The sequence below is a fragment of the Poecilia reticulata genome, chromosome 20 (genome assembly GCF_904066995.2).
Source record: "Poecilia reticulata chromosome 20, P_reticulata-male-v2, whole genome shotgun sequence".
Classification (NCBI taxonomy): domain Eukaryota; kingdom Metazoa; phylum Chordata; class Actinopteri; order Cyprinodontiformes; family Poeciliidae; genus Poecilia; species Poecilia reticulata.
The window spans coordinates 17,489,951-17,509,786 of record NC_088849.1 but is presented as its reverse complement, the minus strand read 5'-3'; the positions used below and the strand labels follow the sequence as shown (position 1 = coordinate 17,509,786).

The window sequence follows — 19,836 nt, the reverse complement described above, 5'->3', positions numbered from 1 at the left end:
CCAGTGCCAGGTTTCCACTATAGTGGGCAGTAAAGTTCTATTCTATTCTATTCTATTCTATTCTACAGATATTCCTTTATATATTCATTTTGCATCCTATTTATTGATACATAGTTGGAGGTAACTTTAGTTGTGTAAAAAAGTATTTATTCTTGATTTTCTACAGTAAATTATCTTGTAATGTTCTTCAAAAAGCTAGGTCTTGCATATGCCTTCATTTATGAGCCACTTCATCACGTCATAAAGTACAATTATGACCATGCATTACCTCAAAAAGGTTGACCAGACTTCCATCAGCCATATACACAAATTGGGTTTTAGGTTGGACCAAAGGTCTTGCAACAAATTTTTTCTTTAAATACTTAGGCTCATGTCAGTTACAACTATCAGTTTTTCAAGGTTTTTTTTCTGAGTGGATATTTCTAACACTGACTGAAATTTGTCTGTTTACTAGTGCAGAGTCTTCTTAAAGTGGTTCACTGCTGAACCTGGTTGTTGCAGAGTTTTCAAAATCGGGAAACAAAACCTTTCAAAATAAAACCAGGCTATCCAGACTTGCATGCAAAATTAATACTTGTACACAGAATAGATGGGTCTGATTTGTTGGCAGACACACATCTTCCAAACACGATGTAGCCGTTTCTCACTCAAATCCTGAGCCGCATAAAATATTGTCAAAGGAAAAACTGAGATTTAAGGGTTTCAAGCAGTGCCTCTAGCAGTTATAAAGAGATGTCTGAAAATGGCAGGAATTGAGACTTCCTGAGCTCCTTAAATGTCTTTACTTGTCAATCTAAACCAAGGTTCCTTGGTTCCAATATGTCTGTATTTCCTAGACATATTGGATTCTAACATTTTGTCACTGCCTAAGTTAGAAGAAAACTAACCCATCAATTTTAAACAATTAAAATGTCATTGAATTATCTATAGGAGAAAAGGGAATTGGAAGCATTTTGTTGGACTTAATTGGACAAGTGAGAGATCAACATAAGTGATCATGAGAGATCACTTATGTTGTGAGTTTGAGTATATCCAATACATAAAAACCAAAATAAAGCATTTAGAATAGTTGTGTGAAAAACCCACCTGAGCTGCACAGCTCATCTGTCTTGCAGTAACCTACTCAAGTGACAGTTTGTGCTCTTTCAGATCCATATTTATTGCTCCGCGAAACACAATTTTCTCTTTCTGTCTGGGTTAAATGTGGTTAGTGATGGGTTCTGCATGTTGCCCTTATCTTTCGATTGAGAACTGTAGCTAAGAAATTGACATGTTTTTCCTTCTGCCAGTAAGTGTCTTCAAAAGAGCTGGAAAAATTCCTTTCAGACTGAAATATTTGTGCATATAGTCCTGAAATTGATGTATCAGGTATGCAAATGTTTGAAAATAACGTTCTCACTTAAGGTGCATAACATCTAGTCCATGTAAAACGGTAGGTTATGAATTCATACCATTGTCTTGAAGCCATGGGTGTGTGTCTGCACAGTTTGTCCTTTGTCGACCAGCCCAGGGTGTAACCTTAAGCGTAATTTAACAAATGGAAAATGTAACACTTTTTGTTTTGTTTACCAGAACTTTCAGTTTAAAAAATGTGTGTGCTGTGATTTTTTTTATTTTTTTATTTTATTTTACAAAAAAAAAGAAGAGGAAAAGGGAGGAAGAGTGTAGGAACACTTATTCAGTGTTCCTACACTGGAAAATCAGTGTAGGAGGAACATTAAATTGATTTTGTTTTGAATTGACCCAAAGTTGTTTAATGAAGGGTTTAGTTTCAGGGATATCCATGAGGATATCATAATGCACAACACGCATAAACAGTCAGGTGAGAAACCTGTATACGTCATAGTCGACAAATTCCCTCCTTTAATAATTTAAACAGCTATTTAAGTATTTACATTTCTTTCAGAGCTGGGAATCTGTGGCTTTCTTAATGTAAATGCAGGCTTAGTGGTAGCATTGCATGAAAAAAGATGAACTTGACAGCTGCCTTTTTACTCTATTTACTGAGAAGAAACGGTGCGAACAACCCTTGCGTACTTTGCAGAAAATTACCATGACAACCAGTTGCTTGTATAGACTCCAATAACTTGGAGTGGACAATTACAATTACTTAAATAATCCTCACTTAGCAGCCTTTCACACATATTTGGTGAGATGAAGACCCCAAGTCAAGTCTGGAGTCTTTCTTTTTGCAAAGTGCATCTCTGGTTCATACATTTTTTTTCTTTTTTGCTTTAGTTGGATTCAGTTTCTTCTGACACAACAGATACATATAGTAAGCCCTTTGGACGTGGACAGATTTATCATTGCTCCCTTCCTGTTATAGAGCGAAGCTATTTCTGTGCTCATAGCAGCATTGTAACCCTTCTTCAGCATTCTGTCTAAGCAACGGAAAGAATATTGCTGATGTGCACCTTTTTTGGGTTGCATTCTGTCAGTGAAAGAGGAGGGGCCGGCCTGGGGGTCCTGACTAAAAGAGCTGTGGGAATGCCAGTGGGAGCAGTAAGACAGCTTTATATCTGTTGGTAGAATCTACATATCAGCCATTTCCTTTTGTGCAGATAAAGTTGTTTGCCTCACATGTAGGAGTATCTATATATATATATATATATATAAAAACTTGATTGATTGATATCTTTTTTAGACTTTACCTGATGCAAATATGCAAATTGTAGTCCACACTAGTATCCTACAACAATCATTAATATGAAGTTGACCCAAACCTGCAGGTCTATCAGATTAAGGCAGCCTTAACACAAGTTATAACACTCTCTACTCTTATCTCAGCAATATTGCATGCAGGCCATGATTGTAACTCTAACACTCCCCTCTTCAATTTGACTATTTTTCTAAGTCTAACACTCACAGTGGAAGATGTCCTCTTCCTGTCTTTGTGGGCATCCTCCTACTAAAAAAAACATAAGCAAATGAGTGTTTCAAAGCAAGAAAATCTGGAAGAAATCTTTCCTTATGGAGTATTTTATATGATTAATCTTTAATATCTCAGTAAGATTTTCAGAACAAGCTGTTCTAACGGAGCCCATGGTGTGCATCTCAGAGAACCACATTTATTTTTGGATGTACTCAGACTTTCACAACAGGTCGCTTCATTCATGTTATTGATGTTTGAATAAGGCTTGCAATAGAATGTCTTCATTTCATTTATTTGTTCTGTATTCGCCGAAAAGTACATGGTGTTGCTGAGGATAGGCACTACACTCAAAGAATATTCTATGCATCAGTTTCCTCTCTGTTCCGTAGTGTTGCAAATGACGAATAATTTACTCAGCCACAGGTTCAAAAGCATGGCAAGGCCATTTCAAAGTGCTTCACGTTACATAAAGAAACCAAAGTCGGAAAACTTGAAATATGTTCAAAGAAACTCTATAGTAATATAAAAGCATCACTTTAGAAAAAAAAATTTTAAAGCAAAATTTTAAACAACCACCAAGATGTAATTTGCTGCACGATTCTACAAAAACAGGAATCTGATTGTTTTAGTGAATATTTTGATGTTAGTGACTGCAATTACTGCCATTATCCTACTATTTCTTTTGCAGGATTACAAACTCCCTGAGGTTTAGCTTCTCTGGCTTAATCAGATGTAGGCAAAAAAGCAGGAGTAAAATATGTGGCCTTAGAATGGAGCCTTGAGGATTAGCATTGACTTTGGATTTTTTAAATGACAGAAAAGTATTTGCCCATTAAGATCAGAACCCCTGCACCATTATACCAGTCAATCCAGAAGATCATGTAACATCTAGAAGAAAACATTTTAGATGCATCACTGTTAACCAAGACCTTTTCGGATCTGTTGTATGTTGAAAAACCGGATAGAAAGACAATGATTATGTTTTTTTTTTTTTATTCAGTATGTAATGTACTGAAGCTGTTGAATTTTGTCTCTTGAATGTTTTGTTAAAAGGAATACTTGGGAAAACTATTTTTTAACAAGGCCTTCAGTCCTCTACAGTTATTTCAAGTTCAGAACATATTCATTTAAACTTAGCCGACATTGTGATTTGTAATCCGGTGCCAGAAGAAATTCCAACCATCACATTTTGTTAGAAGATTTTTTAGAACCAAGTAGTTTATTTCAATAAATGTACTTCTCTCTTTGTTGCCTCCTTCTCCTTTCAGTCTCTAGCTCTAGGCAAAGGCTCCGTCCTGAGCCTTGTTTGCGTCTCTCAGTCAGAAATATAATTCACCTTTTGATGGTCTACTCATGACAGAGAAGCAGAAAATGAATCTGTGCACAGATTTTTATTTTTTTATAATCAGTAAAAGGTTTTTGTTGAGAACGGAAGAAAGAGAGAGGATACCACAGACAGATAAAAGAGAAAAATGACAAAAGACGCTAATCAGGCTGAGGAAAAATGTCATCACTTTGCCACCATCGTCTTTGTCATTACTCTTCCCTTTTTCCACCGTATAAATTGTATTTTTCATCTTATCAGAAAGCTGCTGAGCATTGAGCTATGGACCAGAGATAAACACTTGACGTCTGACCTGCTGTCAGAATAAGCCTGAATACCATCAGATTTGTCTGCAGAAGGGGTGGAGGGTGGAGGGAGCTCTTGCTTCTTTTATTGAACTGGCTTGCATCCAGAGGTTTCAATCAATCCATTCACACCAGGAGCTCAAAAAGAAATTGAATTATGTCCGGGGCATTCAACCACAGTTTCTTAATTGGTACGGGATTAGTCCACATTGATTTGGTCTGATTAGAGTCCCCAGTTTGTGTTTCCACTTAATCACTGAGCACACCCTTCTCTTCCACTGCTATTTGCATGCTCCCCTTTCCAACAGCTTATGCCAATCATTTACAGCCTAGGGCAACTTTTAAAATTTGCATGAAATCACTAGTGCTGACTATTGCTTGATCTGCTGCAGCAAGGCACACACTTTTCTACACGCGTGCGTGAGCGTGTGTTGTATTATAGTAACACTACTACCCCAACAGGTTCTGAAAAGTTGACTTGTGGTTACACCAACCCTTTCTGGGCACTTGAGGGCAATGGAGTTAGAAAGAAAAGATCAAACGAGTTCTTCTCTTGAGGCAAGAGAGTAAAGATGGGAAGAAAGTCCAGCTATGCATGAGAGAGAATTTTAAATCGGGGTACGTGTGGAGATGAGAGGCAAATGCACCATCTGTTTTCGCCCTTCAGAAATTAAGTTTAAATCATTATTCCTTCTGTTTAGATTTTTTGTGTATTTGACATATCACAAAGTGGAATTTTGTTGCCCTTGGTGTTCAGGTTGAGGGCACATAGACTTGCGTATAAGTTGGCAGATTGGACAGATCCCCCCTTATGACCTTTGATTAGCTCCATTTTTATTGGACTTTAATTTTATTGTCTTATGCACCCGTGTATCTTCTTTTTATTTATTTATTTTTTCAATGTAATTTGTATTGTTCCTTGGTGAACCAGTGAGTCAGAACAAAACGTTTGCCGGTTACATAGTCAGTTTTTCAATAATTCACAACATACAGTGGAGCTGTTTTGAAATGTGACTTGATGACAAGGAATTATGCAGAGTATGCACATTAAATCTGTTGTTGTAGACATTGAGCAATCAAAAGGAGGGTAAGAAAGCATGTCAGCAATACTCAGTGATTCTTTACATCCCTTCTGGCCAGTATCTATTCCATTTACAACACCTTACAGTGTAAAGTTGTTTCTGCTTCAGGAGGTATATTAGCCTTACTAATTTTTTAGCTACATTAACAATGTCAACCCACTGGTCAGTTTTAGGTGGGTCAGCAGTAACTATTTGAAGGTTATAGATTTTTTTTCTACTCTACTGTTAATCTTTAAAATTCCAAGAAGATCTCCCAGACATTTGAGGATTGAAGCTGCAGATCCCAGCCAGTTTTGCGTTTTGCCCATGGTCAAGGTGTGCTGTAATAGGCAGGTTATCGTTAATTTTTGTGGCCTTTTTAATAAGTCGGCGAGTAACTTTTTTTTTTTTTTTTATGATTTGATTTGTGATTTAATGGTTTATTTCTTACTCCACAATGCCTGATATAAAACAAGCAACACAATTACTTGGTTAGGGGTAGAAAAACAATCTATTTTTTTCAGCATTGTGATTTTGTTCAAATACATGATGATGTGAAAATAGCAGTTGGCAAATTTCCTGTTGTATAGTGTCTTTGGCTGCAATATCTTGGATTGAAAATTAGATTTTCTTTCAAATAAGCTGCCTAATGTTACAATAATAATTATAATGAGAACACGTCTACACAGATCCACTCAGATGCTACAATGGGAGTATCCTCAGTCTGGAGAAAGCAGAACAATGTAGAATGTTTCTTGTATTGCCTTTTATGATTCCATAAATATCACATTGGTATTCATTTCATTCACAGGCTCAGTAACAGTCACACAGTGAGACATAATGCGCCATATGCTTCTATTTTCTCCTTTTACAGCATTGGCACTACAGGCTTTCACTCTCCCTGCCAAGATTTTAGTTTATATCTGAAGACACTGGCTGCTGTCTTTAGGCAAACAACAATGTAACTCTTAATCTGATCTAACATGAACTGACAGTGGTGTCAAAAATTTCAATTTGTTGCAGGAACAATGAAGAACTGTTTTAGTAGCTCGTCATTAAGAAGAATATCACATGGCAGTGCGTGAAATGCACAGATTCAATCCAGACTTTGAGAAAAGCGGGGTTAGTTGAACAGATGAAATCTATGATCAGAATCAAACCGATGAAAGCCTTGTATGCTGCGTTAGAATCAAGCTATTTTACTCCAGAAAGCAATCGCGTGTAGTGCCTTTCACCAGAGGAGACCTTGTTTATCAGTCATATCATTGCAGCTGCACTACAAAACACTCGTCTAAAATCATTGTTTCCAAGGATAAGACACACGATACTCTCAAAATAACTTTGAGAGTAACAAAAACATCGAAGAATTATTCTTTTATCCACTCCTGAAAATACTCAGACCTGAATTCACTTCACCGACACCTGAATAAGCATTATATAAATATACATATATAAACACACTAGAGAGCCAAACACCTGCTTTTTAATAAATGAGAGCCTGTCACCAGTGTGGGGGTTTTCACATTGCACCACTGTGAATTCATTAAAAGTGCCCTTTGGAAGTCTAAGCAACCAGGTGGGGTGCCATCAACCCCCCTCTGCCCTCCAAATCATTCCCTGCATTTCAATTGCAAATGCTGTAGTCTTCTCGTTGTCCTTGCACAAACACCACAGATTAAACAGTCAAACACTCCTTACATAATCTTGACTGACCGGGCAAGATATGTGTTTAAGTTTTATTGTAGCCCAGGGGCCTAGAGGTGCATTTCAGCAGCTCAGAGCTTCCTCAGGAGTAAAGAAAACAAAACTTGAGACTCAGAGAGACTGTGGCATCAGATGAGTCTGTTAGTTTAATCACCTACTGTTTTATTACTCCAAATCTGGAACTACTTTAATCACATAGAGATTTGGTTGTATGCTAAATCGGATTGTTTTTTCTTTTTTCTTCTTTTTTTCTGTTGCAAGATGAGATTTTAAAAGCTCACAGTCATTACGATTTCCATGCATTGCTTGCCAATACATTTGCCTTTCAGGGTTTCGAGATATGTTCTATAGTTGATTTTTACTTGATCTATACTGATGGTACAAATGGTAAACATTGTATATGAATAGACTGAGTAAGTCACTTAGCTTGAAATGATTTTTTTATGAGGTGATAAAGCTAAATGTTAAACATTATTTTTGCAGCTGGAAATATCATGACTTTAGCTGTGAATATATGATCCCCATTTTTGTAAAGGTCTGATCTGCCCATGCAAATTTAAGTTGATTCAGTTTTTCCCTTAGGAAACAAAAAAAAAATGACAACAAAACACTGGGTCAATCCTTCTTTATTTTTCAGTTACCGTACCAGGATGGCTTTAATTCAGTAAGATCATAACTATTTTAGGACCTATGGCAATGTAAGACAGCATGTGAAAGGGATATGGTGATGTTGACATGCAAACCATGTTCAGAATTTTATGTTGCTAGCGTTGGTGTCTGTGTGTATCCACTTAGAGGGGGGGACATTTTTAAAAGATTGATCCATGCTCTTGTATGGCAAACAGAATTGGACTCTTCAAAAGCAACAGAGCAATTTTGCTGTAATGTGTTTATAATGTTATGTGTTGACATCTAGTTTGTAATGGGCAAAGTGAACAGTCTGTAGAAAATACGGTTCCTTTGTAAAAGCTTCTTCGGCCTGTCACATTTCCATTTGACCTCATTTTTAAATGCCTCCCCGACACTGAAAACATCCGACTGAGTCGTCACTTCCACACTGACGATTGTTGATAGTGTAGCCTCTTAACGTGTAGGTCTTTAGGCTGTTTGTACACAGTTTACTTTCCAGTGTTGTCCTCCTTTAATTAATCAGGCATAATTTCAGTGTGTGTTTGTATCGTTCTGTATCAATCTTCACTGATCTGAATTTTGTTTTGTTTTTTTTGTCACTTTGGTGTTCCCGCTTACTGATAAGGAATCAAAACAACATCCGAGTGTCACGAGCTCTTGCTCCACAAATTTAATCTGCGTCCAGAAACGAGCAGCAACAGGAGGCCCGCTGCTGCCGTCAGGTGTGAAATTATACTGCTGTGAAAATGTTACAAAGCACAGTGATAATTGCTGCTGAAGTTTGAATCTTGGTTTTGTATAATGGACTTGTGCTACACAAAAGTGGAGATTATGCCTCACGCTGGGCCGGCTGGCAGCCAGCTGGTGCTGCTGCTGATGTCGTGCGAGCATAGCTGAAGCTTGGGGGTGGGGGGGGGGGGAGGCTAATGCAGCGGGGCAAACGGGCTGATCCACACCCCGTCCTCAGCTGCCAGAACTTCAAAGGATCCCCCGATAGAGTCTAAATCGCCATCTCCTTCAGTCCAGGCTCAGCAGTTCACTTCCCCTCCCTCCACCTCCATGGTCAGGTCAAACACAGCCTCATCTTTTATGTATCGCTTAGTCCATTGATTGAGCTCTGAGAGATTCACGACTACAGAAAAAGCTATTTCTGTATCCCTCTGAAGCAGGAGAATGGATTTTTTTTCTCCTTGCGGAGAGAATTTATTCATTTCCTCTCAATTTTTCTGTTTCCACTTCCTTTCTACAAGTTTTTCTTTTTTTTTGGATAGGTCAATCATTTTCTTTTTTTAAATAATTTAACACAGATAAATTATTTAGCCCTGCTACAGACTGGCGACCTGTCCAGGGTGTACCCCGCCTCTCGCACAAGGGTGTAAAGAAAATGGATGGATGGATGGAAATTATGTAGCCTTCAGGTAGGATGTACTGGGAAGTTGCCGCTACAGTTCCACTGCTGAATTTCAATATTAATTAAAAAATAAATGACGGTAATGTTATGCATGTTTCTGTACATTTAATTATGGCAATAATGGAGTCTCTGTTTCTTTCACAGCACAGTTAAAGAGAGAACTTCAAAACTGCCGCTCAAAATATTTTATTAGTGTGCCAACAACGGTTCTTATGTAATTGTTTAAACTTTTCTCCTGGTTATTTATTCATTCATTATACTGTAAATTGATATATTACTTTCTAGATTGCTGCTCCTCCTTTTTTCCTTGTTGCTGTACTATTGCTTAGGTGATGTGTTAAATGTATGCTGGCACAAAGTGTGTGAAATGGACATTTTTCCTGGAAGAGTTGGTGAAAATAATTCAAGGAAGAGAAAGTGACAAAAATCTATTGCGGTACACGTTTTTACACCCCAAGTAGTTTTTAAGAAGATTTCAATTTTAGATGCAGTAGTTTTCCTGTCTTGGCTGTATTAACTACTTGCTGATATGTGGCACATTACATTTTAATAAAAGTATAATATGGCAAAAAGAGAGGGAGACATTTATTTTCAATGTTTAACTTAAGAGATTTATTTATTTATTGTAATGTTGTTTTAAAATGTTTAGGTTAGGAAATATTTTCCCAAGCTAAAAACCTAGGTCTTGGTGAAATGCATATGTAGATGCAAGCGGACCAGAGACCGTGCATTGTACTATGGCGAACTACAGTACAGTTCACTCTGGGTCAATACAACCAAAACAAACATGTGAGTCTAACACTATAAGAAGAAAAATTTAAGATTAAAGGCAAAGTAGAAATCCCACAACTGCTAAAATCTGAGGCTAAAATATTTTTGTTTGCATTTTGTGAAGAAGGAAGTTGCGCTCTTGTCGTCTTTGTATGTTTTCGTACCGTTTTCTTCACTGACTCTTGGTGTGGAGTACCACTACTACCACAGCAGGTTTTTCAAATAGTTTGGATCGTTTGACACATTGCAGTGTGAAAGCGAATCGGATCAGCTGAAAATGCAACAAATGCTGCAATTTTGGTCCTCAATTGAACTGAGTCTAACAGACTATCAGGTGTGAAAGTACCCTAAAAACTAATTGTATATGGATGACTTTTTCTGACTCCACCCAATATATGCATGCATAGCCTTACAACAGATTAAAGTGATTGAATGGGATTGCCATGCCATGTGGTTTGCATTTCTTTGAACAGAAAATCCCCTCACTTGAATCCTTTCAAAGCACAGAAAAGCTGGAGAACATTTGATTTCAAACTGCCTAAAATTACGGCTTAAACTGGTGGTATAGGGGAAACATTGTGGTGCCAGTGTGATATTCTTGTTCCTTTACATTAAAATTTGGTTTTCCAAAGTTTTCCAGATCCAGCAGCTGTCAGACAATGACAGAAAATGTCACCTTTCCCCCTCTTTGGAAACCAGTGAGGTGAACATAATCTGGTGAGAGGGGCGCTGTAAGAGTTTCTGCATCTTAGCGCCTATCTGTTGACCTCTACTTTTCTTAATCTCCCTTCGACATTGAGAATACATTTAAAAGCTAGTGAAAAATCAGGGAGCCGCATATTCTCTTATGGTGTGAAGTAAAGGGAAAAGCTAAAAATGATTTCTGCTGTGTATTTTTAGCACTAAGCCCTGCCCCCTTGGTACTTTAAACAGATGCTACTCCCAGTGGAGAGCATCTCCAACAGAAACTCTCCCACTGTGCAGTGCATGTGTGAACATCAACCATGGAAAGGGTCTGGATTTTTTTCATAATCTCCAATGTTGGACCAAAGGAAAAAGTAAAGCTGAAGATGCAACCAAACCTTTTTTTTTTTTCGTTTTATTATGTTTCAATGACAGATGGGTTCATTGGAAAGGTAAATCTTTTTTTTTTCTCTCAGAAACCCCTCCAAAAACGTCTTAATATTCAGTATTAGCACTTAGAAAAATGAGCGTCTCAAAGTGTTAAGCTGTTCCACTCAACTTCATTTAAACTAGATGTCAGGTTTAATGCTGTGGTGATAATCCTCTTTGCAAATAAAAACAAGATGAACCCAGTTAATCTTAATTTGAGAGGTGTTTACTGCTCCGTTTTCAAAAGTTCTGCTTTTGCATCGTCACGTCCGCTGTGAGCGAAGACACGCTTTGTTTTTAGGGATTTCACACTATCTTTGCTTGACCTACACTTTCATCTTCTCCATATATACATAAAACAAAACAAAAAAAAACTCTGGTGCTCACTGGAGTATTAGTAACCTTCCTCTGACCTGTGAGATAGTATGTGTGTGTATATGTGTGCGCAACCTGTTCCATCCCAGTTGCACCTGGCGTGAGTTAGACAGACCACCATCTGTTCGGTGCCCCCACGCTGAACTAAATGCCACTTTCATAGAATATCAGGAAATTGTTGCTTTTGGTGAACCTAATTTACTAAAAGCATCAATTTTGTGTGTTTTTTTTTTTTATATATATATAATTGCTTTTGTCTTTTGTTTGGTTTTGTTTGCTCCAAAGACAAAATCAGTTTGCATTACCTTTATTTGTGTGAGGAGAAAATTAATAGGATGGGGCCACTGATAGAAGCTATAGGAAGTGGAAGGTAAACGCAATCTGCTTGCTCTACTTTTCAGCGGTGAGGAGCCACTGCACTGAGACAAAGGCTGGCTTTCACTCTCTTTCAGAATACCTCAAGGACTTGACATGCTAGATTTAAGCAAGTGCAAATAGGCTTAAAATGAATTCTGCACATCCCCTCCCTCTTTCCGTTTCTGTTTGCAGCTTTCCAAGCAGGCGGGGTTTTAGGATCAAAACCAACATGTTAGCGCAGATTTTTATTTTTTTTTTCACTAAAACAAAATGGGATTTAGTTAGGTATGCACATATTTTAACATAATTAATCCAGACCATTTTATATTTGTGTTTTTTTCTAGTTTTTCATTTCAAGGTCATTTTAATAGTAGGCACAGATTCTTAAAAATGCCTTTTGAAGAATTACACCATGCTCCGTCACCAAGCATTTCACCAGTAATGAAACACATGCGGTGCACTCTGAAGTGAGTACAGGAAAGAGAGCAGAGAGCAACAGCACAGCATGAGCACATGGCACATGGACCAACACATCATCCACAAGAGGGGGGGTGGGGGGGGGTGCTCTACGAGTGTTTTGATGTGTTGTGATGAATTCTTAACCACTAACTGTGTGTTTTCTTTTTTTTTATATTATTATTTTATTCAAGGTGCAGAAATGTGGAAACACAGACGGCAAGGAGTGCGGAATTGAGAAACTGGAAAAAAAGATGCCAAAGATGAAACAATAAAGCAGGTGAGTTACTTGCAACTGTGGATGAATGCTATTTATGTGAATATTACAACTCCTACAGTGCATTGCAAAAGTATTTATACCTTGAATTTTTCCACATAGTGTTTGTGCCTTTTAACTGTTAATTTGAAGTCTGAGAGAAAAATCCTATAGGTGTTTTGTAATTGTAGACTTTTTTTTTTTAGTCTTTCTCAAATACAAAACAGCAGATAAGCCTCTTCAAATTCTTAAGTACTAGTTCACACATTGTATTCTTTGAGCCACACTTTTAAACAATCTTACATTCTAAAGATTTGCCCCAAATGGTGCAAAACAAATCCACACACGCATGTTTGGAAAAAAAAAAAATTGTAACATCCACTTGTGTTTTCTGGCTCTGAAGAAGATCATTTTCCCCTAAGACATGCTTTCAAGGTCCTTCCATAAATTAACCAAGAGCTGTGTCTGCATTCTTAACATAAAGTCAAGCTTGTCGTTGGTGCATGTTGGACTGCCTCTTGTCCCCGAGGTCTCTGCTGTTCATGGACGGGACCTCAAGGTGCCATTGTGGAAAGGAAGGGCTTTGGTTTGAGAACTCTGGGACACAGCTTTCCTTTTTTGCAGATGAGATTATGTTGGCATTCTCGGGCTGTGATCTTCGGTGTTCCCTGGGGTGGTTCGTAGCTGAGTGTGAAGCGTCTGCAATGAGAGTCGGCCTGTTTTTCTCATTCCCCTTCATTGGGAGAAGTTCGGGCACCTTGGTGTCTTGTTCAGGAGAGGTGGCAGGATGGACCAGGAGATGAATGTTAATTTTCTTTGAGCCAGAGCATAAAGAAAATGAACATCATTTACCATCAGCTATTGTCATTGGATATGGACCGTGACCGAAAAACCAAGATGCCTGAAACAAGTTGCTGAAATTAGTTTATTCCAAGTTTGTTCTTAAAGATAGGGTGAAGAACCTCATCATTCGGGGGGAACTCTTGAAGTACTTCAATAGCGAAAGCCTCCAAAGTGGATGGATTTTATTTAGGGTTTTCAGATTAAAATAAAAAAAAAAATTCCCAACACACTTTTTATATCTTTATTTGTAAGAGTAAAACAAAAAAATCACATAAAATTGACTCTCCATTTCACATTATGAACTAGCTGGTGTAGAACTCTCATAAAGAAGTGCAATAAAATACACCAACATTTATGTTTGTAACATGACAAAATGAGAAATAAATACTTTTATCAGGCGCTGCACAACAATCTTCACTATATACAGCTTTGGCCACGGTGTCACACATGAACAATCCAATACCGTAGTGTGAATAAACCATTTGAAATGTACAATATCAAATTTAAGTCAACACACTCATAACTCACCTCTGACCTTTTGAGATCAACCTTCTGTGGTGCAGCTGTGGTGCATCTTCAGTAGAAACGCATCTGTCAAGGTTGACAGGTTACAATCAGCAGCAGAAACGAGAGGGAGAGACACAAAGATGTCTCTGAGACTGATGGTCTGGGGGAAAAAAATAGTCAGGAAGATGAAGATTATGGGACAATTCTGGAATGAGAGGGACTGCAAAGGACAGACAAAATAAAAGGTTTTCTGAGGCTGCTTGGGTAAAATAATTGTTCCTGTTTGTGTGCAATGATAACTGGTGACAGAGCAGATGGCAGTGGTGGGATTTACAAGTGGACAAAGTGTTCAAAAATGCCTAATAGCAAGTAAAAATGCTGAACATGTTTTCTCTGCCAGCCATAAGCTTTAGCACTCTTGCAGTGTTGTGCAGAAAGCAAAACAGAAGGCAGAGCCAAGGATTTAGGGACACATTTATAAAAAAAAAAGCACACATTAATACTTTCATAATCTGACACTAGGGATAGTAGTTTTTGCTGTATCAACTTGTTGATGGATGCCATAGAGCTGTGCACTTTATCGTCATTTTTTGCCTAAAAGCACCAGATTACAGCTATACAAAAGGGCAAAAGCAATGGCCCAAATGGTGGTAACAACTAGAAACATTTCAACTGTATATATGCCTAGGGTTGGGACTCTCTAAAGTATATTATGTCTAATACCTGTTTAAGATTTATTTTGAAAAGGTACTTTTAATCTGACAAAGAAAACTTATTGAAATAAACATTCAAATGTTTTATATATGTGACCATATACAGTTAAGATTGACATTTTTTCAATTACAATGCAAAAAGCCAGTCAGCAGTTTCAATGGTTTTTAAACTTCACTAGAATTTTTCAACATGAAGACAGTCAAACGTCTTACTGAAATGAAAATAATTTTAATGTTAATCTGCCATTCATGTAAATAATAATTTGTGAATTTTGTGCCCCTCGATGATGTATTTCAACACCCCAAAGTTAGTTTGAGACTCAAATAAATTTCCTAGCAGGTTGTGTGAAGTTTAGATATTTTCCGTGAATCCTTTTTTGTTCTTTATTAAATTGATTCATATATAACCAGGAACTAGAAGCTTATTCATAGGTCTGTCGCGATAAACGATATATCAATTAATCGCTCGATAAATTAAACCTATCGACCTAATTTTAATTATCGGCTTTAGTGTCTCTTCCTGCCTTTTTGTCTTTCTCTTGATGACACTGAATGAAGAAGGCTCAGCTCCGGTGCTCTCCACTGACCCTCTCTTCCTCATTTCCTTGGTGTAATGTCCAGCGCACACTACAGGAGTTGTCGGCCGATTGTCGGACCATTTTCAAAACCTGAGAGACCACACATTAGCCGACAGAAATCCTAGGTATAACGGTTCAATCGGGTTTGTCGTGTGGTATCCAGCCAAATGGGCACAAAATAATGGCTACAGGTCCAGTTAACTAATTTTAAAATCAGGCATTAATCAGTGCTTTACTAGAATCTACCTGCAATGCATGTGGTTAGTGTCAGCGTAAAGTCCTGACCGTAAAAAAATCATTATAACCTATTTATGTCACGTTAACGAAGAACAGCTGAAAACCTACCGGGTTTATCAAATGCGGTAGCAATTTGGCTCCAACTCCTCCCCTTGTCATTTCTATATTCTTTGCGCAAAATGCTGAATAAATATTAATGTTGTTTCCACATATCACCTCCGATGTCTGCTGGATTTTGGGTTAGCTGTTTGGGATTCCCCTCCGTAATTTCCCCTTATAAAGCACGTAGAAGAATCCGTGCTTTCTGATTGACTACCTGTCACATTCAGCATTAACACTCCCAGTTGGGGAAAACCCCTGATTTAGATCAGAGCGGCCACGACGATCTACAGTAACACACCATACACTACAGCAGTGGTCCCCAAGCCCCGGTCCGTGGACCAATTGGTACTGGGCCGTGCAAGAAATTGTGAAATATTTCCATTTTATGTATTATTTGAGTCTGGAGTATATTTTATTTTGAAAATCCTTTAACCGGATTCTCTGGGTTACTTGTGCACCAACACTGAGGCCACAAGCAGCGAAATGAGGAAGAAACAGATCAGATGTCTTTGGAAAGTTTCTTTGCGAAGGGGAAAAGGCCCAGAGAAGAGACAGGTGAATAGATTTATCCCGGACCGGTAGGTGAGTCCCACATTACAAGCCGCTCTGCGTAACGTGCGGCAACCGGCTGCTAATGAGGCAATGAAGCTTCAAGCTGCTTCGCCTCATAGAGACCAAGCAGGCTGTGGATATAAGCAACACTTCGGGTGTTATTGTCTCCCATCGTCACTCCCAGATGGGACCGTCTCATTGCAGAGAAACAAGCTCAGGACTCCCGTTAGTCAGTATTGTGAGTTACAATTTTAACGAAAGTAAAATGTTCGTTTTTGTGGCACATCTGTATCTTATTTTGAAGGGATATATAAACGTTACCATAGCGACCAGAGTCGGAGCGTTTGGGCAGTGGTCGAGAGAAGAGGAGTAGAGCTTGTGAGTCTTGTCTGGTTTAGACGGAAAGATTTAAGAATTGTCAGCCGATTCTCCAAACCTCTGTGACCACAGAGCTGATAAAAGTCCAACAGGTTCGATCGGTTCGTGTGTCCAAGGCAGGAGCAACACGACCGATTCCAGTCATGAACATCCCGATTCCAGAGGATAATCCAGTAAATCCCCCAACATAGCGGGAATTTAGAATAACCAAACACGGATGACGATGTAGAAGCAATAGTGATAGTTTGTAGACTCATTTGAATAAAAGACGTAATAAAAAGAAAAGGCGGTGGATGAAAGACGACGGGAGCAGCCGCTCTATTTGCTGCACTATGATTTGGAGGTGAATATGTTTTTTCATAGTTAACATTTTTAACTGAATAAACATAATAATGACCTTTAGATTTAATAATAAACATTTCCACATATCATCTCCGATATCCACCGGACTGAGTTGCGTGATATGTCAGCTGTTTGGGATTCCCCTCAGTTCTTACGTCACCGCGCTTTTTGATTGGCTACCTGTCACATTCAGCAGGTTGTATTCTCGTTCCCAGATAGGGAAAAAAAACACAGTTTGCGATAAAAACTCCAAGACAACCCAAATTGGGTATATTCAGGATTTAGCGAGAACACAAACACCGCCTCACGCATTCCTCCACCGCCCCTCCGCCCTCCCGGGCCACAACAAAATTTTCAAAGTCTTGACCGGTCCGCGGTAATAAAAAGGTTGGGGACCACTGCACTACAGGATCGATCTAAGATTGTCTTAAGGGGAAAATAGGGGCAAAAATCGTGTAGTGTGAACTATTGCATTAGGTAGTCGGATGTGCCCGTTTTCTCTATTTAAATCTAGTGATTACTGAAGGGCAAAGAGTACAGACTTCATAATCTGCACTCTTTTGGTTGAATGCAGTATTTATTTCCACTTTGGCTTTATGTTGTTTAGTTTTCTTTTTAAGTACGTTTTTTGTTAATGGAAACTGAGAATCAATTTTATTTTTGTTTTTGGTTGTTTTGTTGTTTTGTTTTGTTTATCAGTTCCAGTGTTGTGTGTTCTTTTGAAAATAAGAACACACAACACTGTGTTCTTATTTGTAATAATTGCATGCATTATTACATCCATCCATAATTGCATGCATTATTACATCCATCCATCCATCCATCCATCCATCCATCCATCCATCCATCCATCCATCCATCCATCCATCCATCCATCCATCCATCCATCCATCCATCCATCCATCCATCCATTTTCTAGCACGCTGGTCCCTTAGTGGGGTCAGAAGGTTATCTCCAGCTAATGTTCCGGGTGAGAGGCAGGGTCACCCTGGACAAGTCGCCAGTCTCTCGCAGTGCATTATTACGTCATTTCCATTAAATCGGTGTCAAAACGTCTTGAAACAATATTATTGTTTATCGCAATAATTTTTTAGACTATTAATCGCTCATCAGAATTTGTTATCGTGACAGACCTAATCATGGTTTAATGTGTCACTTTGGTTGTGTTTTGACATCATACTTTAGAATGTTTTATTTTATTTCATTTTTGACATCATAGTTTAGTATCCGTCACTTTGGTTGTTTTTTGACATAGAGATTAGCTTGTTTCATTTTGGCCCTTTTTGACATAGTTTTTAGTATGTGTCTTTTTCAGCACAGTTTGACATCATAGTTTGGTGTGTGTCATTTTGGTCGTTTTTTGACATCATACTGTCATTTTGGTCGTTTTTTGACATCATATTTTAGTGTGTGTCATTTTGGTGTTTTTTTGACAAAATAGTTTAGTGCAGTGGTTCCCAAACTTTTTCTCCTGCGCCCCCCAAGTGGTTTCCAAACATTTTCTATGGATTACAAATGGCTGTCTGGTTGATTGACGTGTGGGAAGGGGTAGGAGAGGGGAGAGAGGATTCTTAGAGGATTCTAATCTTAAGGTGCTGTATTGATATTAGCTAGCTAGTCATCTTTTAGCTAACATTACCTGCATCCAGCAAATTTACTCAACTCTGTCGGTTAGTTTGGGGGAAAAACTGTAAAAAGTTGTTTGCGTTTTGCTGCCATGATTCTAACACACACCTCCGTAGCTCTGCACAGCAGCAGCAGGTCTCCTTCACTGCCGCACAGGTGTAAACCCAGCGCGAGTGTCGTGGCGCTCAAGTTGCGTTTAAAGGTGGCTCGGAAAAACAGGTTACCACATATTAACAATGGATGAAACAGTTTTTAACTGCTGACACAGATATAGTAAGTGTGGAAGCCCCTACTGTATCAAATTGACATAGGAATAACAGAGAGTTGGCCATTCTAAGGTAAAAACCCAGTGCATATAGCGTTCATGTCTTTTTTTTTTTTTCATCCAGACGGCTTCCCGCACCCCCCCTGCAATGGTACGGCGCCCCAATTCGGGGGCGCGCCTCACAATTTGGGAACCTCTGATTTAGTGTGTGTCACTTTGGTTGTTTATTGACACCATAGTTTTTAGTATGTGTCATTTCATCGTTTTTTGACATTATAGTTTAGCGTGTGTCATTTTGGTCGTTTTTTGACATCATAGTTTAGAATGTCATTTTTCCTTTCTGACATCGTAACTCAGTATGTGTAACTGTTTTTTGACATCACAGTTTAGTATGCGTCACTTTTTGTTTTTTGACATAGAATTTAGTGTGTGTCATTTTTGGTTGTTTTTTGACTTCATAGTTCATAGTGTGTCATGTTTTTTTTTGACATCACAGTTTAGCTTGTGTCATTTTCATCGCTTTTTGACATCATAGTTTAGAATGTCTCATTTTTCCTTTCTGACATCATAGTTTAGTTTGTGTCACATTGGTTGTTTTTTGACATCACAGTTTAGCTTGTGTCATTTTCCATTTTAATAAAACGATTTTTCTCAGTCACTTGGTGTTTACACAGATTTACTATTCTGTGGATTCAGCAGTCGGTGTCCTTGAAGTGCGAAACAATGAGAAGCAACACACAAGATGAAACAAAAAAGACAACAAAAATGGATTATGTCACAAAGGAGGCAATTATTAAAAGTTAAAGAATCAGCCTAAAAACATAGGTGAATAAAAGTGAGGAAAAGTAATGAAATAACAAAAATACAGAAAATACACATGCATAACAGAGATGACAATCTACCCCCCACCCCCAGAGACTTCTAAACAGCTATTATTCCAGAAGGCATGTAAATAAAAACCTGCTGTGACGCAAATGTCCCCCTAAATTTAATTGCTAACATAAAATTTCTCTGTGCACACGGAAACAGAGGATGGTGATAGAAACAAGATCCCAACA

At 38.3% G+C, this 19,836-nt stretch overlaps 1 protein-coding gene across 3 annotated transcripts in view; it reads left to right on the top strand.

The window, feature by feature from the left end:
- dlgap1b (discs, large (Drosophila) homolog-associated protein 1b) overlaps positions 1-19,836 on the top strand; it is a 111,758-nt gene that overhangs the window by 23,805 nt on the left and 68,117 nt on the right. For all 3 annotated transcript variants that reach the window (XM_008396754.2, XM_008396753.2, XM_008396755.3), the window contains exon 2: positions 12,574-12,659. The gene's annotated coding sequence lies outside the window, so the exon portion shown is untranslated. The remainder of the gene's footprint in view (positions 1-12,573; positions 12,660-19,836) is intronic.